We start from the raw sequence: 25,786 nt of genomic DNA, 5'->3' as shown, positions 1-25,786 counted from the left end.
GATACAACCACTCTGGAAATCAGTCTGGCGATTCCTCAGAAAATTGGACATAGTACTACCTGAAGATCCAGCTATTCCACTTTTGGGCATATAACCCAGAGACACTCCAATATACAACAAAGATACAAGCACCACAATGTTCATAGCAGCTCTATTTAGAGTAGCCAGAAGCTGGAAAGGTCCCAGATGTCCATTTGCATCTAGAGAATATCTTGCTGAGTGAGATAACCCAGTCACAAAAGAACAGACATAATATGCAGTCACTGATAGTGGGATGCTAACCCCAGAGGCTGGGACTGCCCCAAAAACAACTCACAGACTGTTTAAATTTCAAGAAAAAAAGAAAAGAAAACAAACAAACAAACAAACAAACAAACAAAAAAACACATTATGCTCAATCCTTACACATGAAGAAAACGTTGACTAATTCCGGGTTACATCCTGTTTTACATGTACTTTTTGCTCATTGTAACTAGTAAGACCTTAATGCATAGTATCAAACCTTAAAAAAAAAGAAAAAGAGAAAAAGCCAAGCACTGATAAAAATGTATTTGTATACATTTATGCAAAAATGTTTAAAATTTTTTCTTTAATCTTTGTTTTTTAAAATAAAGTTTAAAAGAAAAAGAAAAACAATAAAAAGAAATTCTAGGGTTTTTATTTATACTAAACTATCATCTGTGAATAGATGTACTGTGTCTTCTTCCTTTCCAACTTGTTACACCTTAATCACTTCATTTCTTTTATAGCTCTAGCTAGAATACAAAATTCTTTATTGGATTGATAGGGAGATAGCACACTGTCTTTTCTCATCCCTGGTTTTTGTGGAATTGTTTTACCTTTCTCTCCATTTAATTTTATGTTGGTTATCAGATTTCTGTATATTTGATTTCTTGTGGTTGTGTATATGGCTTTTACCCTACAGTACTTTTATCACAAAGGGGTGCTGGATTTTGTCAAAGGCTTTTTTAGCATCTTATGAGATGGAATGTGACCTTTTTGTCTGTTTGTTTCTATGGTGGATTACACTGCTGTATTTATTTTACTATGTTGACCCATCCCTGCATCCTTGGGATGAAGCATACTGAATAGGATAGTTCATGTTTTTGTAGAGTTCTTGAATGTGGATTACCAGTATTTTATTTAGTATTGTATCAATATTTATATAAAAAATTGGTCTGAAATTTAAATTTTTCTTTTTGGTCAAGGTTTTGTGATCTAGGTATCTATATGAGTGTGGTCTCACCTAATAGATAGATAAAGAGCCAGGCACACAGATGGATAAACATATAGACAGAGACACAGATGGATAGATACAGACTTGGATAAACAGACAGACACCCAGTTTTCTTATATAAACTCTTTGTACTCTTTTGTTCCTCCACGGTGCAGACCTCAAACTGGAATCCAGTATAGTCTAGACAATTGTTCACCAATTGAGCTCAATGCACACACATGAAATACCACAAACTCTCTTCTTTGTGGTGTGTATTGGAGTAATATTTGAGCCACACCAAGTCTGGCAAATACCTTGCTACTGAACATCACCATTTTAATTAATTAGTTGGTTTTTTAGAAGTGTTTGTGAAACAGAGGTTTTTTTTTTCCAAGATATTATCAGTTAGGTGAATACATAGGTGTTGTGCATATTGTGCCTGTACAACCTGATAACCACAACGATCTACATACATGGGCCTACACCCTGAAGCCAGAGATCCAGCTGAGAGCCACTTGATATTACTTCTGCAACCAAACTCCGGTTTTCCTTTAAAGAAACATGTGCGCTTAAAACATGAGTAATCTCACTTCATCTATCAGTTCCTGGGCTTTTGTTTGTGTGTTTGTTTGTTTTATTGATTCTCTGCTGAGCATGAAAGAAGTTTATTGTGAGCAAACCTCCAGGAAATCAACAGGTTCCAAATAACAAGGCCTGCAAAGCTGACAGGCTGACAGGGAGAGAGTGTAGGGGCAGGAGAGAAAGAAACAAGGAGTGAGAGATACATAGAGGTGGTTTCTATTATTCTTTTTTACCATAGGCCAACCTAGATGTCCACATGTGAACCATCTTAGCTGATAACTTTACCCACCTACCCATGATTTTCAATCATAACATGCCTGGCACCAATGTATACATTTTGACTCCTCAAGAGGTCAGGCGGTACAGATTTGTTATTTAGTTTATTCCACTCAGGAAACAGTAATGGCATCTAAACAAAGTATCAATGATTTATTTATTCACTATATACTACAAGGAAGGACAAAAAGTTTACACATTGTTGAAAGATCATCTAGTTAAACAATCTTGTCAGAATCCAATCAAAATTGCCAAGGTGTGCTTCTTTTTCCACAAGTTCCCTCTTCCCAGAGTCCATCTGAATATTCCCTGTGTAAAACTCAGCATCCAAGATCCTAGTCACTGGACATTCTTTTTTTTCCAACCTTCTGAGCAGTCTGTGAAGTCACAATCTCTGAGAGACCCAGTTCAAAACGAGTCTGAAGCCATCCATTTCTTCACATTCAAAAGTCATAGTTTCCCATTTGGTGAGGCCTTCTTTTATACCAAAACTGTAGTTATTTTGTTCCATGTATGTCAGATATTTCATATTATTGAGAGGGGAAAAAAGGAACACAACCATTGTTTGACACATTTGGACATCTGGGTAAATGTGGTGTGCATAGAAAGGCATTAAAACAACCATTCTGTCTCTCATATTCCTTTTTTCATTCTGCACATGCCTTCTAAGGGCAGGATAAAGCTCAGTACATGCCTAGTTATATTGAGCATGTTCTGAGGTTTGCTAATATTATGGAGTTACACATCTATAATTTCCAAATACAACCAATCAGAATGAAGGTCAGTTAGAACTATTTAGTATATCTTGTGAAAATATCTTCAGTCAGAGCCCAATATAGAGCAGCTAATCTGTTTTTTTCCTGGATTAGATTATCCTGTGAAATGTTCAATGTCCAGATTAGGTCCACCTTCTCATCTGCAACCGTAATAGATCAGTCTTCAGGTATATGTTCAAAATATCTGGTATCTGACTGGTACTACTGTCTGTGTGATTTCTGGCTCTTTCTGAAACCCAAGATCATTTACAGCCATCAAAGACAATGACTACCACATGAATGACACATTTCTGTTGCAAAGGAGATGCTCTTGGGTTGTCTTATGGCCTGAGGGTTTCAATGACCACAGCACAAAGCTGAAAAATTGCTCTTTGGTGGGAACACCCAAGTCATCATAGCACCGTAAAGGAGCAGGGTTCTCTCACATATTCAGTCAGCTCAAGTCAGCTGTGTGCTTCAAGAGGTCCCTCAGCACAGGAACAGAGATATTATTGTCATAGAAGCTGACCTTGGTGAGCTCAGAACAGTGGCAGATGGCCGGTATCAGGAGAGTAAGTTGAGAGTCATTCATCGTACAAGCCTTTAAGCCCAGGGACTGCAAAGAGTCTTCCACATTTTCTTGGAGAACTCAGAGAGGCACAATATCTAAACACAATAAGACTATTCCTCTCATGTTCAGATACTTTAGCTGACAGATCCTTGGAGAAAAAGAAAAGGAATCCAAGTCTGACTGTGAAATTTGATACTGTGTGATGGAGAAGGTCTCCAAGGGCATCATCAGGGACTAGAGAAAAGCAGCGGGTTAGTTCTAGCAAATGGTGATGGAGAGTGGAAATAATAAAATTAGGTAGTTGCCACAATAGAAATTTAACCAGATATTCAAGGATATTATCTTAGGTATGATGTATGTATTGTACCATGCTGAGACAAGTCAGTCCTATAGTTCATCTCCTGGCATCCATCTCAAGCAGAAAATACATTAAATCAAGATCTCTGCACAATTACTTTTATCATATACAGACTCAAAGTTTCCTCCCTTGTTTCATGTTCTCAAACCTGCTGGGTCTCAAACATTTTTTCCATAACAAATCAGGTGCAGACTGTAGAATGCTATCACTGACCTCAGCACAACTGCTGGCCTAACTGCTGTGTGGGTGAGTCCTGAGGCTCCTAACTACATTCTCCCTCCTTTCCTTTTGTATTGATTGTGTTGCCATGATACCAAGAATTACATCCTATTTTGCCCTACTCCTTAACTCACTTAAGTCAGCTGCTTCATAAATGGCCATTTGAGACCTTAATTCACGCTACTTATACCTTCTGCATTCTAATGTCTCCCTCATGGTCCATGAGTCCTTAAAATAAAAGGGAAATGTTTACTCTGGGAGCTCACCTAGTTCACCATCCTTACCTGAACACCTGCTTTATGGCTTAGAAAGCACATGCCATTCATGGAGAGATGCTGAAGTCCCTAGAGATGGGAAAACTGGGAAATAAACTCATTGACATACATTTGTTCTCTAGCATATGTGTTCCAGCTATTCATAAAAGTTTCCATGGAGGTGCATGCCATGAAAAATATATGAAGTTTCCTCATCTGCCAGAAGAAAGGAGTAAAATGTGACACTGTGTACTCAGTCAATGTCATGTTGAGTTCCAAATCCTCTATGTGCTTTGGATAGAAAACCTCCAAAATTTTTTGGATACCATAAACAGGCAGAGCCTAGATCTTCATCTCCACACAGCAGAAATGTATGAAGTCTTTTCTCTGCTGAGCCCACTGCAATAAGCATGCTTCTTCCTCATTCAGATGGTAATAATTGATTTTCTTTTTATGCTCTTGAGATTCTTGATTTGGATTATATTCCTAGACAACTGCCTTGTTCTATAGCTAGAGATAATTTAGAATTCTATCACACAGGGATCCTCTTGTCTATGGCTTCATTCTGAAGGATCACCATGTGGAACAACTCACATGATTTTTTTTTTCATTTGTGAGCAGCATGTTTTAGAGGGAAAATCACCTGGGGGCCATAACCTGTTCTTGTAAATACATCCACAAACCATCAATTGGCATGGTAAATGGACATGACAAATCCCTTTGTAGAGAGCTTTTGGGGACCTCCTTGTAGGAATACAGCAGGAATTCAAAATTGGGCTAGGACAGTGAAGTAGGTTCAGATAAGAACTTTTTGGGGGAGGGGAGGCTATTACAAAGCTCAAGGAAAACTAGGCAGAGAGATTTGTGGCACTCCTTTTATGTTGGTCTTCCTGATATATCCGTAAAACATTAATCAGGAGACTTAGCTTACTTTCCTTGTTTATTTCTTGTCCTAAAACTGACTTTATTCTTTGCAAGTATGTAAAATGGTATGTAAGCAGTCTGGAGAAAATTAAATTCCCTTCAGCCTTGCACTGTCTGGAGTCATGTTATAGTGTTGTCTAATTGTCTTTATCTTTTCAATCTTCATTGTCTTCCTTGAGACCCTGTTGACTGACTGAGCAGGATTCTTTCCAGTTTACACAATCACTTGACTCTTCTGGAATAAAGAGATGAACTTGATGCTTAGACAATCATCTAATATGACAACACTCAGAAGGCTGATGCAGGAGGATGGCTTGTATACACTCAAAGCTCCCCTCAAGGTCATACCCTCTCACATCCCATTCCCCATATCTCTTTTCTTTCTCATCTAAGTGAGTGGATTCCCTGGCTATCCCTCACCCTAGTACTTTAAGTATTTTTCAATCTGGGCATATTCTCTCTCACCGAGTTCAGACAAAGCAGCCCAGCTAGAACAACACATCCCACAAAGAGGCAATAACTTTTGAAGTTAGGGGATCCACATCATTACCATGATTCCCATCTCCTACATCTGAGTGGGGAGACCTAGGTCCAGCCAATGTATGATCTTTAGGTGGTGGTTCCATCTCTGAGAACCTAAAGTGTCCATTGAAATTGACTCTGTTGGACTTACTATAGGGACCTTACCCCTTTCTTTGCTCATCTGTTATTGCTACCAATTTTGAGTTTTTATTACACTCTTGTGAGTGTGATCCTGTCCTGCATCTCTATGTATTTTTTTTTTTGTATTTTCTTTGTCTCTTTTCCATCTATTTTTTTTATTTTGTCATATTCCAATATGTTTCTTTTTGTTCTATTTCATATGATCCTTTGTTAGCTTTCATTTCTCTGTTTGTTTAATTGATTGTTTGTTTTTTAAGACATGACTTCTCTGTTTAATTGTTTGACCATGAACTCACTTTGTAAATAATACTGGACCAGCTCACAGAAATCTACCTGCCTCTTCCTCTTAAGTCCTAGGACTAAAGAAATGTCCCAATACATTTATAGCTGCCTATTTGTTGTTTAGGAGAGAACAAAAGGGTGTTGATATAGTTGGAAGAGGAGGTGGTGAGAATGTCAGAGGAACTGGGTGTGGAAAAGATGTAATCACTGCATACTCTTATGGAAAAAAATCTATTTTCAATAAACAAAAAACACAAAGAAGGGCAAGATTGGGAAATTATTAGGCAGTTAAGAGCACAAAGGTTATTTGCCAGCATCCACAAAGAAGCTCCCAAAGGTCTATAACCCCATTTTATAGCATAACTTCTGATGCCCATTAGGCATACACAGTACTCCATGGTTCAAAGATTAAAAAATAAAATAAATAAGTTAAATATTATATAAATATGCATTTGAGTTTTTATATGATTTATTATCATTTATTTTACATGCACTAGAATGTTACCTGAATGTATATTTCTGTGAAGGTGTTGGATCCCATGGCACTGGAAGCACAGACAGTTGTGATCATCCTATGTTTTATGGGAATGAACCCAATTTCACTGGAAGTATAGCCGATGCTAATGACTGATTAAACTTCTTTCCTGCGCTTATTCTATGAATCTTAAGAAGAAAAGCAGAAAGAATCATCTTGGCACATTGTCTACAGTTGGTACACCACCAAGAATGAGAGCAAGTCAGGGTTAAGGCTCATACTACACATAGAGGCAGAAACAGGACCATATCTAGTTTGAGTCTAGCCTGGGTTGTGGACTGGAAGGGTTTCACTTAGCCAACTGTAAATAATAGGTCCTGGGGTTAAGCACAAGAGAGGATCTCAATATGTAGATGTGAAAAGTGCCAGAGTACAAGAGGAGAAGCTCTGAATATCAGAGATCTGGCATCTCAGATTTTGGGAGAACAAGCAAAGTAGGCAAGGCCTGTGGCTCATTAAAGTCAGTTAGAGTATTTGCAGGTGACTGGTTGAGATTGAGAATGCCCAGCTTATTTTGAGAGTTAATATTATTCTGCACAGACAACATTGAAGCAACTCTCCAGAAAATTTGTCCTCATTTCCAGTACTGGCTGCAGATTTAGAGACGTCTGTGGTGGTGGTGGCAGAGATGGCAATGGTGGTGATAATAGCAGCAGTGATGCCAAAGTCTCTTTTGTGTCGGTAGAGCACAATAAGAAGCAGCCATTATCCTCCAGGGCTACAGGGATCACACCAGGAACTCAAACAACCTGAGAAAAATCCTCCCTCTCCCAACAGTTGGTCAACAGGCAATTCCTAGAACAATTGAGAATCTCCTCCCCAGATGATGCCTCTGTCTCATTGCATACCAAGAAGAGAAAGTGGTGCCAATATGCATGGTGAAGACAGCATGTTAAAATTTCTACTCCTTAACTGAATAAAAGTGTACAGATTCCTTAGCTGACTCTGATGGATTCCAAGAAGCAGTACCATTATAGGTTATGCCTCACTTAAGCAGAAATGGAGCAGCAACTAAGCAAGTATGAGGCCATGGAAAAGTGCTAGGTGCATCACAGAAGTCACAAGGTTGCTCAGGTGGAAAGCACCTAATGAGGAACCAAGAAGCAACAGCTGAATTATGGGAATTCCCAGCCCCCAAATGGGGCAGAAAGCAGCTTTTTTAGGGCATAAACAGGTTTGCACCACCGCAGGTGAAAAGGCTTAGCGAGGGAAGAATGGGAGGCCCAAAGTTATAGTATCTAACATGATCATTTTGTGCTTAGAATACTACAAAGGGCAGAGCTGGATAAGTGAATGAATCCCTTTAGAGAAGTCCAGAATATCATGTGTGGATCCCAGACATTGGGACAAGAAGTTGTAATGTTGAAGTTGCCTTGGAGGCCCAAAGATATTCAGGAAGCCAGAGCTGTGAAATTTCTACTAAGGGAATCGGCTAACAATGAGTGGAAACTTGGCAGGAGAAAGAAATTTGTTGCAGTTAACAAAGGTGAAAAATGGAGTTAGAGATCTAAAGACCACATTGACATCCAACATAGAGGTATTCATTTGAGACCACTATAGACTATGAGGACTTTGGAAGTCATTTTGAACAACTGAATGTATTTAGTATTATGCTATGTTTAGATATAGCTCCTATAGACTCATGTTTTTGAACAAGCCAATGTGGGCCATGGAGTAGAATGTGATTATTTATATATGCTTGGCCCAGGGAATGGCAGTGTGTGGAGTTATGGCCTCGTTAAGTAGATGTGTCACTGTAGGCATTGACTTTAAGACTTCACTCCTCACTGCCAGGAAGTCAGTCTTCTGCTAGCTGCCTTCAGAAGAAGATGTAGAATTCTCATATTCTATACTATGCCTGCAAGGATGCTGCCATGTTTCTGCCTTGATGATAATAGATTGAACCTCTAAACCTGTAAGCCAACCCAATTAAATGTTATTCTTCTAAGGATTGCCTAGGTCATTTATATCTGTTCAAAACAATAAAATCAAAACTAAGACATGGAACCCAATGGAGGAGTTAAAGAAATGAATCAAGGTGCCCAAAGGATTTGCAACACTGTTCTGGTTTGTATAAGCTTGGCCTAGGTAGCAGCACTATTAGAAGGTGTGGTCTTGTTGGAGGAGTGTGTCACTTTGAGGTGGTTCGTGGAGACACTCCTACTAGCTGCCTGAGGATGCTTGGTCTGTTCCTGGCTTCCTTTGTTTGAAGATGTAGAACTCTCAGCTTCTGCTGTATCATGCCTGCCTGGATGCTGCCATGTTCTTATCTTGATGAAAATTGACTGCACCTCTGAACCTGTAAGCCAATCACAGTTAAATGTTGTTATTTATAAGACTCGCCTGGGTTATGGTGTCTGTTCACAGCAATAAAACCATAACCAAGACAGAATTTTGTAAGTGGATTTCCAGACACTGCATGGATAGAGGTTGATTTTGCTTTCACTGTGACTTTGTCCTGATATCTTTCCCTCTTGAAGAAAGAAGAAGAGCCCACAGTTTAGAGACTTTGAATTGTAAAAAGAACTTGATTTTTAAAAGAGACAGAATATTTTAGAGGTATTGCAGTTTTAAAATGGAAGAATTGGCAAAGGCTGTGGGACTCTTAAACTTATCAAGGTCTTGGGAATGTACAAGAAAGTAAGGGTGGAAGCTAAATATTGATTTGCTTGCATGTCAAGTTGACAAGGTGCTGGTCAATTGTACTGGCTGGTTTTGTGTCAACTTGACACAAGCTGGAGTTATCACAGTTGAGGAAATATCTCCATGAGATCCAGCTGTAAGGCTAATTCTCAACTAGTGATCAACACGGGGAGGGCCCAATCCATTGTGGGTAGTCACATCCCTGGGCTGGTAGACCTGGGTTCTAATAAAAGTGGGCTGAGCAAGCCATGGGAAGCAAGCCAGTAAGTAACATCCCTCCATCAGCTCCTGCTTTCTGACCTGCTTGAGTTCTAGTCCTGAATTCCTCTGGTGATGAACAGCGATATGGAAGTGTAAACTGAATAAACCCTTTCCTCTCGAACTTGCTTCTTGGTCTTGATATTTTGTGCAGGAATAGAAACCCTGACTTAACCAATAGGGAAAAGCTGGGTCAGTGAGATGCCAGTGGATGGGTGGTATAGTACTCTCATAGAAGCAGAAGCAAGGGAGAGTGGGAATGAGATGGGATGCTTGCAGAGGAGAATTGGGTAAGAGGTATAACTTTTGAACTTTAAATACATAAAATAACCAATAACAAAACCAAAAACGTAAATATTAGCATATTTTACAAATATCATTCAACTATTATTAGTAGTAATTTCTGATTCTCTATGTAGTTAGCACTTTAGAAATTATTTTATTCATTTACATTGCTCCCCTCCCAGTCTATGCTCCCAGAGATCTTCACACCGTTACCCCTCCTTTTATCATCTGAGATCTTGATCTTCCCACTCCACACACTGCCATTACCTCACCACCACAACATCTCCACCAAACCTCCCATCACCTAGGCCAACAGCATTTTTTTTCCCTGGAACACCAACTTTCAACAGGATTAGATATACCTTTTCCCACTGAGGCCAGAAAAATTTGTTCCAATATACATGTGCTGGGGTCACCAATTGGATGCCCTCACTACTTAGGTTGTCCATCAACAATAACAAAATTAGCATTTTCTTAATGACTGATTTAAAAAAAAACTTCTCCTACTTTAATTTTTGTAAAATTATTAAGGATTAAATAAACTTTCTCATAATAATGTGGTTATTTTAATAAGTAAATGATTATTAGACAATTTATAGAGACATGTAATGCATTTTGTATACTCTCACTTTATGCCATGGGATATCATATATGTTTCTCAATGATTCTATTTTTAATATTTTATGTTCTTTTACTAAGTGTAATTTCCAAATATTATTTTGTATGCTATGAAACGTAAGTTAGTACTCAAGCAATAGAAGTGGGATCTTGAGCTATGGGTATCACTCAAAATCTGTTAATGATATTTTTGGGTAATAAAAGGTATTAATAGAGAAGATAGATGAAATATGTTAATGTATTATTTGATTCTTAAAATTATCAATATAATTAAGATAATTGACACATAAAAGAAATTTCAAATAATAAAACATTATAAGAAGTATAATTTATGGATTTCATAAATGGTTCAAGATAGGTTTTTTGTTTCCTTGATTTTCTTTTATGTTGCTGTGGAAACAGAACTCCCAGATTATTGTATAACAGTCCTATTCTTGATGCCTATAATCTAGTTCATGCATCGCTTTCAGAAATAAAACCTCATGGATTTACACAAATATAAAAATTATCATATCAGAGTTTCCTGTTTATTATTTGAAATTGTATTCGACTCTAACTATCTCTAAATTCCCAAGCTTACTTCAGGAAAGGCAGCGTTTACACAGAAATTTGCCATGTCTTGTAGTACAAACTTTACTGCAAATGAATAGAAAATTTTATGATTTGAACAATGGTGGTTTTAGTATGCTTGGTTCAGGGAGTGGTAGTACTACAAGGTATGGTCTTGTTGGAGTAGGCGTGGCCTATTGGAGGAATTGTGTCACTATGGGGTTTGAGGCTGCCAATGAGACCCTCCCTCTTCCTAACCACATGGGAGCCAGGCTTTTCTTAGTGGATTTCAGATGAAGATGCAGAACACTCAGCTCAGCCTCTACCATGCATTCCTGGATGTTGCCATGCTATCTCCTTGACAGTAATGGTCTGAACCTCTGAACATTTAGTCCAGTCCCAAAGTTAATGTTGTCTTTATAACTGTTTCCTTTTTAATGCTGTCTTTTCACAGCAGTAAAATCTTAACAAAGACAGAACTTGGTGTTAGAAACTGTGGTATTATTGTGATAGGACTGACCATCATTTTGGTTAGAGGAATGTGGTCCTAAAATATCCCAAATGTGATCCTTCCATGTAGGTGAACCTGGATCAGATTGGTCACCTCAGATGATGACCTGGGTATTCAGTTTCTCTCAGACTCAACAGAAACAAATGCAAAGATATGGGATCAGTTTGGTTTTTTGTGAATGTGATACCAGAAAACATTTATACACACCCACATGTATAAACACACATACACACACATACACTCACTCACACATGGCAAGGACTAAGATATATGACAAAAAATTATGGCACAAACAGCAAAGGTTGTTTACATTTATGGTAAAATGAACTCTACTGTAGAAGTCAGTGTTAGAAGATGGGGATATTTATGTGCACAGAGAATCTGGATCACAAATGCAAAATGAGTTGTGATCAATGAAAGAGATTTCAGCCTTGGCTTCTTTCATGGGATCTGTCTTTTTTGCACACCACAATGGAGAAATTGGTATATATAACAATATTATATGGAGGAGGCTTTCTGGGCCTCCATTTGTTGTGCCTGCACCACTAACAGCAACTCTGAACTGGGCGAAGGCCTAAGGGTTTGAAAGAAAGACACAAGTCCATTATCTGTGTTACCAGAAAGTTTACTCCATACTGAACTGCTGTCTCTCAGGACACCTTGCAGTCACAGTCACATAGACAGTAGTCCCAGTATTATTCACCCAGATAATTACAGGGGAGGAATGTAAGTTCTCACCTGCTGGGTGTAAGAGTCACTCCCTAGGGTGGTAGTCTGTAATTATCTTTTAGCAACTGGGAACAGGAAGGTCAGGTCTGGAGTGGCTTGTGAGTAGGCCAAATAGTATAACAAAAGGGGGGCTTCTATCCCAAGGGGATGAGGAGAGTTGGGGTGATTATTGCAACATCTCCCCCAATATTATTTTTTTAAATTAGAGAACTGGCTTAGACCTCAACACTTGCTCTTACCTGTCTTGGAAATATCCTCATGGGCCCCCGTGGATTTTTGGTCTTAGTTTGAGCAGCACCCCGTGGGTTTTCTCGTCATTGGTCACCTAATTTATACATACTCTACCATTCTTGGGCTATAGGGTTGCTTACTGCTAGTCTGCCAGCTGACAGCTTGGCTCCAGGCTTGTCTTGCCTGAGGGATATTAGAGAGGATACTCACCCAAAGTGCTCTAAGGGGTGCGCACCCAAAGCTAATACTATCTCAGTTTTAATAGTCTCAGAAACCACACGGAATTGTTCCTGTTAACAGTGTGGAGTTAATTCAAAATTAACATTCCTAATTGAATGTATATCCAAGTTAATGAAAGATTATAGATTAACCTAAGTTGAGAGGGCCTCAGCCACTTTTCCTAAAAATTCCACGGGGCAGCTATGGCAATAAGGTGGGGAGAAGAGGATCACAGCTACAAAGATTGCTGCTGAAACAGCACTAATAGGGCTGCAGCCAAAATTTTCTTGATTCTCTCTGGTACATTCCATGGGCACAGGTATGGGTGCAGATTCCGGGGTTCTTGTCACCGCTACACGTTTTAACTCCTCTGGTGGCTTCTCAACAGCTTCTCACACTGCCTTCACATACCGCCTTCACATCAGCTTCACACAGGCTTCTTACACCGCCTTCTCACACTGGCTTCTCACACCGGCTTCACACACTGGCTTCACACACTGGCTTCATACACTGGCTTCACACACTGGCTTCACACACCTCCTTCATACACTGGCTTCACATCAGCTGCACACACTGGCTTCACACACTGGCTTCACACACTGGCTTCACACACTGGCTTCACACACTGGCTTCATATACAGGCTGCCTACATCGGCTTCATACCTGTTGAGAACAAATGAAACCCTCCCCCATGTTAATAACAATAGTGCTAATCTGCAGTTTTCAGAGAACATATACAGAACTCAGGGGCCTGGACAGGTGACTCAGAATCCTGAGGGAAAACACAAACAGAGGCCCGAGCACTATTCAAAACGAGGTCTGGTCCCCGCCACAATGCAAGGTCCTTCCATTGCACAATTCCTTGCTGGACTGAGCATGCCCTCCAGTGTCTAGCAGCTGTAGAGCAGCCTTCAGAATTTACAGTTAAAAAAATTAGAATATATAAAATTAAGGATAGATGCACATGAGGGGAGATATGCTCCCCCCCCTTTTTTTTAGACAAATACATCTTTATGGTGCGGTGAGCACATTCAATGATTGCTTGTCCTTGAGGATTATAAGAAATTCCAGTCTTATAAATTATAACATAATATGAACAAAATTGTTAAAACCTATTACTGGAATAGGCAGGACCATATTATTTTTAATCTTTTTGGGAGCATTGATATATGCAAAAGCTTGTAAGCAGTGATTTTTGACATCTTTTAATATTTTCTACTATGTTTATATATATATATATATATATATATATATATATATATATATAATTCTTGAATGAGTATCAATTAAAACATACACAAATTATAAATTCCCAAAAGAAGGGACATGTGTGAGATCCATTTGCCAAATATCATTGGGATTCAGTTCCCTAAAAATGACTCCTAAATTAGGAGCAGAAATGAACTCTGTACACATGGGACATGTTTCTAGAACTTGTTCTTTTATAATTTTACAATGAAATCTTAAGGATCCTGCATTTAAATGAAATTTAGTATGCACCTGCATAGCCTTATCCACATTAGATTCTTTTATAGCCAATGCATAAGGGCAAGTGTATACATGTGCAAGACGATTCCCTCTCCATAGTGGTCTTGGAAGGGCAGTATGGGCTCTACTGTGCCCTACAAATATGGAAAACTTCTTTGCCAAATCATGGGATCAGAATTACTCTTAAGAACACAATTGTCCAGAGGCTATACACATTTAGTTGCTTCTCAAGTTAAAGTGATTACAACTAGACAGCCTGAAAAGGTGTTAATATTTAAATACATATTTTAATTCTCTAAAACCAGAAATATAAGGAATATTTATATGTCATAATGGGTTAGGTACAAGTCCTTGAGGGTTAACAACATCATGTAGTATAAGAAACTGAGGACATTCAGAACAAATCTTTACAATTTGACAAGCACATTCTCTAGAAATTTCAAATTTTTGTCTCAGGCCATTACTATTTTGGTAGCTGAAGAGTAAAAGTTTGTCAAAGGACACTGATTCCTTGCCCTAGGGATTTCCTCTGCCGCTCCCAGGAAATCCCACTTTCTTGAGATTTGAGTTCCCAAAATACCACAGAAGGTCCAGATGAACTCTGTGGAATGTTCCAACGCCCTAGGTGTGCCTGGGGGTGTACTGATAAAAAAAATGTATGATTATTCCCCTTATGAATTTCCTCATTCCCCCTTTCCACCCCTCCTTTGTGATTTTTGCCTTTATAAGCCTGTTACAAGTTCAGGCCGGGGTCGAACTCCTCTACACCTGCGTGGTGTATTAGTCTCGACCCCAGCATGCTGGCCTGAGATCTCACTCTTTCACTTTCAATAAACTTCCTCATGCGATTGCAGCAAGTCTGGTCTCGGTGCCTCGCTGGGTGCGAGCCTCTCCTGAGATTTGAGTGAGGGTCTCCCTTCGGAGGTCTTTCAAGCTATAAATGAGATTATAATCTGCCTGGTATACAAATCTGCTGTGGCATTCATTGCCTTTTCTATGTGATCCAGGCAATCCAGTATCTCTTAGATACCCTATGAAATATGGTATAATACGCTCTCTTAAATTAAGTTGTATTTGCATAAACAATTGCAAAACTCAAGAATCAGCAATATCTAAAAACAGAACAAATTTAAGCAATTATAAACTATTAATTATATATTGGTGCAGGCCTTTAGCTATATATATATATATATATATATATATATATATATATATATGCTATCAGTATATAAATTCAGAGTTTAACTGATTTTTTTAACATCTAAAAACAGTGGCTACCAGTATATAAATTTTATAATCTATGCTGCAGCAGGCAAATTCAAGATAATGAACATGTGTGATTTAATTGTATATACTGCTTTTCCATAGATGAACCATCTATAAATACAGCAATTGCCTTATCAATGGGCTGCATGCATAAATTTACAGGAAATAAAAAAGCATGCATAGCGGAAGGAACCTTAAGAACTTGTCTTTCAGATAATGATTTATCAATTTTGAATTTTGCCTGAAAAAGCCAAACATCAGTATCTAGCCATAACCAATTTAATTGCTGCTCAGAATAAGGAACAAATATTTCATCAGGTTAAAACATTCTCTTTAAAAAAAAAAAAAAAAAAAAAAAAAAAAAAAAAAAAAAAAAAAAAAAAAAAAAAAACCTATCATACAATTCTGCATAAACATAGCAAATAATGTTAAAACTTTATTTAAAAAGGAAATAAGATGAATTCACATTAATGGTTCCTTTTACCAAAAGAACAAATACATATAGCCAACAGTTGAACAAATATAATATCTGCTGTTAACTAATTGTTTCTCTATATTCAATGCAGAGCCTCTCAGTTAACTGCAGAGGATTTTCATCTCTTAAGAACAGCAGAAAGAGGTTTGAGACATTCTATGGTGAGCTTAAGGCGAGGTTTTTGCCAGCTAACATCTGATGATTTTTGAAAATCACATTAAACAAGTAAATTAACTTTATGAATCTCCTATGCCACAGTCTGACTAGGGAGTGGTTAGCTAACAAAGCATTTACAACAGTAAACACTGAGGATTTTAAGTTTCAGCTTCCTGCCATCCAGGCAGCAGCAAAATAACAACAGACCATCAGCCATTCCCTGAGGCAAAGATATTCAGTGATACCCATTGTTTCAAGGGCTCTTTAAAACCTCAGACAAGCCAAAAGCAACCCCTTTGCAATCACGAGGATGCAACAGAACGGTATAAAAACAATCTTTTAAATCTATGGATAATTTTTGAAGCTGTAAACCAGGCCATAACCATAACTCTCTCCTAAGTTTCCTACTTTCATGCCACAAAGTGGCTGCAAGTTTATATATATTTATGCATCTTTTAATACCTCATTACTTTAAGTTGTATCCTTTAAGTCTGTTTTCTAGAAGAAGAATTATTCAAATATTGTCCCAAGTTTGGGGTATCCACAGAAATCCCTTTCCTTATATATAGAAAACATGTGGCTCATGCCACTTGTTGCACTTTAGGATGACTCTGTCCAAGTTACTAGTTTTAAACAAACTTTTGTTGCCAAAGTTACAAAATTTTAAACATACCCTATGCTTATAAGCCAATAATCTAAGACCAAGACATTCAGAGCACATTTATTCCAATTAAAACTAGTTAAGCAAACATGAACTGACCACACATCTTATATATTTAAACCATATAAAATTCTCATTTTCTCTATCAGTAAATTCAAGAAATGAGCACCTTGTCACTTGCAGAGTTCAATAAACACAGTCAGAGATTTTTCTAGAAAAACAATCATCTGCTTTAAGCTGAGACACAGCCAGCACCCTTTACCAGTGGCCTGGGAAGACATCTAACTCCCATTGGGTCTCCAGTTGAGCTGACTTAAGGGGTAGAGTCTGAAGCCTCCTTTCTTTTTTTTTTTTTTCTTTTTCTTCTTTTTTACCTTCTATTGTTTCCCTTTTAGACACAAGTTAAGAATAAGTCAAGAGGTAAGCAACCATTTTATTTTTGAACATGAAGCACGAGCAACATTCAGACACAGAAACATGGACACAAATTGACACACATGGACAGCTTGGCACCAAGGGACAACAATACAGAGAGACAAGAACTAGATTTTTCAACAGGACCCTGATATCCTTCCTTAGGAACCCAGAACCAGAACTGGACATTTCTCCAGTGGGATCCGAAGAGTCAGGAATTCTCAAGTTCCCCTGTTCCTGCTGGAAGAACTCTGAAACAGTTGACAATAATTTTCCTCCTATTTTCCCATACTGTCCAAGAGAAAAGAAAGGCATGCTTTTCCGAGATCTATTTTCTCTCTCTTCCAAATAAACTACCTCTAATCTGTTTACAAAGACTTAGAAACACTAATGGGAAATATCCTTTTTCTATTAGCTCTTTAAGTTTCTTGATTAAGCACAAACACCACACCTACCAGCAGTGGATTTGATTTCTTTTTTTTTTTTTTTTTTTAGTTTTGTGCCAAAATGCTTTTATTATTTTTTTAAATTGAACAACTTTATTTTAAAAAACAAAGATAACTGTACAGATTTTAAGAATTTTTGCATAAAAGTATATGAATGCATTTTTGTCAGTACTTGATTTTTTTAAAGGTTTGATAGTATGCATTTAAAATTTTACTAGTTACAATGAGCATAAAGTACATGTAAAACAAGATGTAACCTAGAAATAGTCAAAGTTTGCTTGGTCTGTAAAGATTAAGTCCTGGCTGGAGCAATTAGACAGCAAAAGGAGATCAAGGGGATACAAATCGGAAAGGAAGAGATAAAAACATCACTCTTTGTCGATGACATGATAGTGTACTTGAGTGACCCCAAAAATTCCACCAGAGAACTCCTACAGCTGATAAACAAGTTCAACAAAGTGGCCAGATACAAAATTAACTCAAACAAATCAGTAGCCTTTCTATACTCAAAAAACAAACATGTGGAGAAAGAAATTGGGGAAAAGGTACCCTTCACAATAGTTACAAAAACTATGAAATACCTTGGTGTGACTCTAACTAAGGAAGTGAAGGACCTGTATGACAAAAACTTCAAACCTCTAAAGAAAGAAATTGAGGAGGATCTCAGAAAATGGAAAGATCTCCCATGCTCATGGATTGGAAAGATCAACATCTTAAGAATGGCCATCCTACCAAAAGCAATCTACAGATTCAATGCAATCCCCATCAAAATTCCAACCCAGTTCTTCATGGAATTGGAAAGATCAATGTGCAATTTCATCTGGAATAACAAAAGACCTAGAATAGCGAAATCCATCCTCAAAAACAAAAAAACATCAGCGGGAATCACTATCCCTGACCTCAAGCTATATTACAAGGCAATTGTGCTGAAAACTGCATGGTACTGGTACAGAAATAGGCAAGTGGATCAATGGAATAGAATAGAAGATCCAGAAATGAGCCCTCATGTATATGGTCACCTGATTTTGGACAAAGGAGCAGTGGATTTGATTTCTAAGAATGTGGCCATGGTGAGAGGAGCAGTCAATTCTTCTTTCCTTAATCCTTGTCACAAGTCTATTCTTACTAACTATCAATAAGATTTACTTAGTCTGCCCAAGTGAATTCTACTGCAGTCTTCTACCTTGATTCTAGTTCCCCTATTGTTTAAGCAAATTCAGCAACTGATCTAACAACCATAAAATAGAACTAGTGGTTTCCATCTCCAATCCACCCCACTATCCTTACTTATTTTGCTGGCTAGTTCCATGGGGCAAACCATACGGGTCGTTTCTTCCTTCCCATATCTTGGTGGAATCTCCATTTTCGGGTGGAATTGTGGACCTCCATTTGTGGTGCCTGTACCAATAACAGCTACTTCAAACCAGGCGAAGGCCTAAGGGTTTGAAAGAAACACACAAGTCCATTATTCCTGTTACCAGAAAGTTTACTTCATATTGAACTGCCCACATAGACAGTGGTCCCAGTATTATACCCTCAGGTAATTACAGGGGAGGTATGTAAATTCCCTAGCTGCTGGGTGTAAGAGTCACCCCCTGGGGTGAAAGTCTGTAATTATCTTTCAGCAACTGGGAACAGGAAGGCCAGGTGTGGAGTGTGACTGGACGAAATTGCATAACAAAGGGGGGTGTGTATCTCTCCCAGGGTCAAGGCATGCAAGCAGGCAGTGAAGCTAACCTCAAGCAGATGCTGAGAGTTGGGATGATTATTCCAATATTTATACAAACAATGAACTTTTGAAATATCCAATAGACATTTCTCAGAGTATGCTAGAGTGAATTGTTTTATTTGTTCAATCTATGAAAACAGTATTAGTGAAATGGAACATTTTATATTCTCCAACAAAGCAGAATGGTTAGCACAGCACAACCTGACATGGTTCTGAGTGAAGAAGGCTACAACTGGTATAATGTTGTTTACCTTGTGGCCCATACCTACTATGAACTCATTTTTCAACATTTCTCAGGAAATGGTAAAAAAGATGAAGGAGTAAATGAAAGAGAAGCAGGAAGAGGAAAAAGAGGAGAAGGAGGAGAAGGAGAAGAATTTAAAAAGAGAATATTCCAAAACTGTAAGCAGGTAAAAAATACTGTTCATTATGTTTAGATTTATAAATGTCATATTTCAAATGATTCCTGAGAAACTCATAATCATTTGTTAGAGATTATTCTCTGTGTGGAAAGATTTCTACACTACAAGAAAAAAAAACAAAAACAAAAAAAAAAAAAAAAAAAAAACCAGAAGAACATAAGCAACAGACCCTATGTAATTTGGTATCAGAACACAGTTCTCCCATCACAGCAAACCTAACACAAATGAAAATCAAAATTATAACCAAGAAAAAAAAATCTCACTTTATTCTGATCATAAAGTCCTTTAAATAGGATATATATATAAAAAAAAACTCCATTTAAAATCACAAGAAAACACAAGCAAACTGGTAGTAGCCTTTAAAGAGAAATCAAATCCCTTAAAGAAATACAGGTATATTCATTCAAGTACTTAAAGGAATTGAATAAAACTTTCTAAGATCTATATAGCAAAATAGATACAAAGAAATCACAAGTTGGGGGAAACTTGTAGATTACCCACTATAGTGATTAGGAGGTACAGATGCTATCATCACATGATACAGAAGAGCAAAAAAGACTCTCAGGTGTAAGACATAACACAGAAGTTACTGACAAGTCAATCAAAGAAAATATAATGTTTGAAAAGCTCCTAAACCAAAACATCCAGTAAATTCAGGACACAATGAAAAGATCAATGCTAAGAATAATAGACCTAGAAGAGGGTGAAGGTTACCAGTTCAAAAGGTCAGAAAACATCTTAAACATATCATAGTAGAAAACTTCCTTAGCTCTATAGAAAGAAAGGACCATAGATGTGCATGATGCCCACAAAACACCAATAAATTGGATTAGAGTAGAAAATCATCCAATCACATATTAATCAAAAGAGAAGATGCATAGAAGAACAAAGGAATATTAAAAGGTTCATGAAAAATGGTCAAGTCATGTACAAAGGCTGATCTGTGAGAATTACATCAGACTGCTCACCAGAGATGACAGAAATCAGGAAGAACCAAAAGTTCTCAATCAAAGAATATCAAATGACTAGAAACATCTAAGGAAGTGCTCAACATCTTTAGCCATCAGGGAAATGCAGATCAAAACAACCCTGAGATTCCACCTCACACTAGTCAGAATGGCCAATGTCCAAAACCCAGATGACAACAGATGCTGGCAAGGATGTGGAGAAAGAGGAACACTTCTCCACTGTTGGTGAGCTTGTAAACTGATACAACCACTCTTGATAACAGTCTGGCGATTCCTCAGAAAATTATACATAGTACTACCTGAAGACCCAGTTATTCCACTTCTGGGCATTTTTCCTAGAGACCCAAAGACACTCCAACATAGTACAAACATACATGCACCACAATGATCATTTCAGCTTTATTTATAATAACCAGAAGCTGAAAAGAACCCAGATGTCCTTCAGTAGATGAATGGATACAAGAATTGTGGTACATTTACACAATGGAGAACTACTCAGCTATCAGACACAATGGCTTAACAAAATTCTTAAGAAAATGGATGCATCTAGAGAATATTATCCTGAGTGAGATAACCCAGTCACAAAAGAACAGACATAATATGCAGTCACTGATATTGGGATACTAACCACAGAAAGATCTGAACACCCCAGAAACAACTCACAGATTGTATGCAGTTTAAGGAAAAAAATATATATATTTTAAATAATTTGCTCTGTATCACATCCCCCTGTTCTTTCTACAGAACCTTTCACTTTCTAACATATCCCCTCAAATTAGTAGCCCTTTTTCCTATATTATTGTACATATATACATATGTTTATGTATACATACCCACAAGTACTTAATTACAACCTTAAAATGTATTTGTATATTTTTATGCAAAAATGCTGAAAATTTGTATATTTATCATTTTTTAAAATAAGGTTTTTCAATAAAAAAGAACATCAAATAAGAAAATCTCTCACACACAAAATACTAATTTGAAAAACAAAAATAAGTGAAACTAAAAACCATTGGGTTTTAATATCTCTCAATATCAATGGACTCAATTCACAATACAAGACACAGCCTAACCAACTGGAAACAAATGAATCGTGCCTTTTGCTGCATAGAAGAAACACACCCTGTTTAAAAAGAAAGACAAGACTCCAGATTAAAGTGTTGTAAAATACTTTTCCATGTAAATGATCCCAAAAACCAATTTTGAGGCCAAAACTTGTCAATTAACAGGGAATGATTTAGGTATATCGGGGAACCTTGATTCTGAATGCAGATCTCTGAGACCTGAACACATGAAAATAAAGAAAGGGACATTGAAGGAAAGAAACACTGCAGATCTCTCAGTACAGTCCATAGAATAGTGGTCGTGTCTCCTGCTTGCTTTGTGCCTGCTGTACCCAATACAGGAACAGGTTCATCCCTATATATTTGTTTAGATTGCTTCCTCACTGTTTCCCAGGTTCAGATATCAACAGATAGATATCAATTCTCTATTCCTTTTCACATTACCCGGTCATACATTTCTTTATAAAGGCAAGTCATCTCACTATTTGAAAGACTGAGGGGACTTCTGAGTTCGAAAAAAGCTCCTGCATTTACATGATTTTTTCCCACTCTTATACCTTAGAGATTAGGTGGTATTTAACCATGGATTCAGAACACCCATGTCAAGAAGGAAGAAGTCTCCTGAATATATGCATCCACTAACATTGTAGTTTCACAAGATTTGTGGCCTTTCCATTCCTTACCCATCCTATTGTGTCCTATGTATCTTAAATACAGTATCATAATCCAAACTCCCAACACCCTCAGGAGTGGACCTGAGAACTCAGGATGGTAGAGAATGGAGAAGTGATAGCTAATTGGACTATAGAGCTACATTCCAATAGCCCTGATGACATTTGCTCACAAATATTTACTTAATTACTTGTATTGGAGAAATGGAGACTATGAGATTTTATATTTTGAAAAAGGAACTAACTTTTCAACTGATATGTACCTTTTACCTGGAGAACTATGGTGTCAAGTCCTTGGAAGTTTTCATTGCAAAAGAATGGGATTCTGAAAGAGATATTTCATAAAAACTCATGTCTGTATACATTGAAAGAATGTCCACCATCAAGGCATGCACAATAAGAAAATGTAACCAAACTTGCATTAAATTAAACGTGGAGGAAAATAATTTTGGCCTCTGGAAAATCCTGTGTCTGTGGACTGTCTGTCTGAATATACCCAAGGAGTACATTTATTATGGAGTAGAATCTTGCCCATTCTAATAGCATAGACCTTTATGTCTGATTGAAGATGATGCACCCATGCCATGACCATGAAAAAAACACTTTCCATCCAATTAATTGGATATGAAATTAAGCACAAAGTAATGTCTATCTTATGAAGGAAAAGGTACTGAGGTTCCAAAGGGGATCTCAAGTAATTACACCTCAGAAACTAGTCAATTTGGCTCAAACTGGTTAGCATATAGATCGTGGCAGTTCCCAGTGACTTCATCAGCCGTCAATTCCCTGGACATTCTCTTGTATCCAGGAGAGTCCTAGAATCTTCTCTGATGTCAGCAGTGTTGTGATGATAGAAACTGCCTGTGAGGTATTCCTTCAGAGTCTATTGGGTTCACAAGTAGGCATGATGTCCATGCTGTTCAGGCTAATTAGGAGGGAGAATAGAGGACAAGCAGAGATTACACTGAGGCAGAAAGAGGCAAACCTTCTGTCATGTTCAAAAACAGGTAAAAAGAAGTGGTCCTGGGGAAAGCACAGTGAGTTCTTGGCAGGGGTTGGGGAACTTACTGGAGGAGTGGGCCTGAGCTAGTCCTTCCAGGAGTAGGGCTTCTGATCTGGAGCCTTGACATTCCTAAATGGCAGACCATGAGTCAAGAATTTCTGATTAATTTTTCAAAAAGCCAGGAATTGACAGGCCAGAAGTTGCTTTGCTGAGAGAACTAAATTATCTGCTGAGTAGCATAGGATTTCAGGAAATAGCTCTGTGAGAGGAACAATATGTTGTTCTCAGGAATACAGTGTTGAAAAGTACTCTGATCTCTATTTCTGTAGATAACTTGAGTAAGAGAGGGAAATATTCCTCTGGAAATGTATCAAGGTGTCAGACACTTTATCCTTAAACATAAATGATGTGGCATGCAACACAGTCTGGGGTAAGAGTAGTAGTTTGGGGAGTCTCATCATGTACTTTAAGAAGCCTGCACATGTGTTGGCTTGTGTCAGATGCCAGGTGTTGGTATTTATTGACAATATTTTTAGTGGTGAGCACTATGAACTCCAGAACTGACCTGTATCTATCAGATAGGAGCAGACAATGCCCTCCAATTCTTCTGGCTTTGGTCAGCTTATGAGTTTCAAGGCCAGGGAGACTGCACTAGGAAGTGAGGCATGTGTTTAGTGATAGTGGTTGGAAACAGGGACATGTTGAGGAGCCCAGCTTGAAGATAACTTTCCTGTTCTTTCTGTTATTCACTGTGTCTCTAGAGTTCCCTTTTCCTAGGGCCACTGTTTGGGACGAAGCATGGTTGCACTTGTCTCTGTCCTTTTATCTCTACAAGTTTACTTGTGTTTATATATCTACAGGGTCTGTTGGGAAGGCATTAACCAAACCTGCAACCACCAGCAACACCAAAAATAAGAACATGATGAAGAGGTTGGAAAAGCTGGAAATTTATCTGCAGAAGATCACAAATGAGAGGGACGAACTTCGGGGAATCCTGGCTAATTACACTGACACAGATTTGAACAACAGGTAGTCATTATGCTTGGTATTTTGAGAACTATCTTGGGCCCTCTCTGTTAACCCCAGATTTCCTCATATCACAGAAGTCTTCAACTCCAGGCTGTCCTCATGCCCAAACTCATTTTCTTTTCTTTTCTCTTTTTTTTTCCTAACTGGATTTCAAACACAGAATTGAAGGTATATAGGAGTGAGGTGGAATAACAGGGCATTTTGATTCCTCCAAAAGTAAATCAGAACCCATGGAATGAATCCTGGTCTGGGGATATTGGTAGTATTGTGTGAACTCCCACTATTCATTTTAAAAATCTAGACAATTCTTGGTGTGTGGGAGAGGCTAGATGTTGCTCTTTATGGTCAAACTCTTTCTATCTGATCTAAAATTGCTTTGGATCTAATTGGTCCTTTCAACAGCTGGAGGGGCCTGGTCTCATTTGCTCTCTCTTACTGTGTGACTTGATTGGCTGCATGTTAGCACTGCTTTCCTCAAATTTTGTTCATTATACTCTGAGATCAAGACAAATCATTGTATTTCTTTAGGATTCTGATTGTGTTTGGATGTGCCTTCGTGTGTGTGTGTGAGTGTGTGAGTGTTTGTGTGTGTGTGTGTGTGTGTGTGTGTGTGTGTGTGTGTGTGTTCCACATAAGACCTCAAGAGTCTATAGAGAGTTATGGCCGTGTAGATTTGTTGACTCAGTTTTCACTAAATCACAATTGTGAGGCCACTTTGAGCAGCATGTGACCTGTGTGTCCAACTTGGATGAACTTTAGAATATCCTGCTGTAAGTTACAGGCTTTTCCTCTGTAAATACTAATTATGTCATTTGGGAAATTGACATAATCAGTAGAACCAATGATTGTCAATCCTTGTCTAAAAATGGAGAAGAGTCATCACAGATTTAAGTTGGACCAAGGCATGGGGCACAGGCATTTAGAAAGTTCTTGGAGAGCTAAGCTATTCCTTCAAACACCCTCAGGAAGCTAAAGGAGATCAATCCCTCCTTTTGCTTCCCTGGTTCTACTGGCCTGAGGCTAATAATAATAAATTTAATAAGATCCTAGAGGATGCAGTACCAAGTAACAAGTATATACAATATATGGGCAGGGGTAGTTAATCTAGTTAGAATCATGTGATCCTTGAATCCTTAGTCAAAAGAGTTATTTAATTTCTGCCATGCCCTACACCAGAATCAACTTTGAGTCTCATATGCTGAAGACACAGCATCATGAGTTGATGTCTGACCTTGAGGAAATGCCACAGAAGATCAGTGAGGCCTTGTACAAGTTCCAGGATCTGATTCAAGAAAATCAGTATTATTGGTGAG

This window comes from Micromys minutus (genome assembly GCF_963924665.1).
Source record: "Micromys minutus genome assembly, chromosome: 16".
Taxonomy (NCBI): domain Eukaryota; kingdom Metazoa; phylum Chordata; class Mammalia; order Rodentia; family Muridae; genus Micromys; species Micromys minutus.
The sequence above is the reverse complement of the archived record's forward strand: the minus strand, read 5'-3'. Positions refer to the sequence as shown.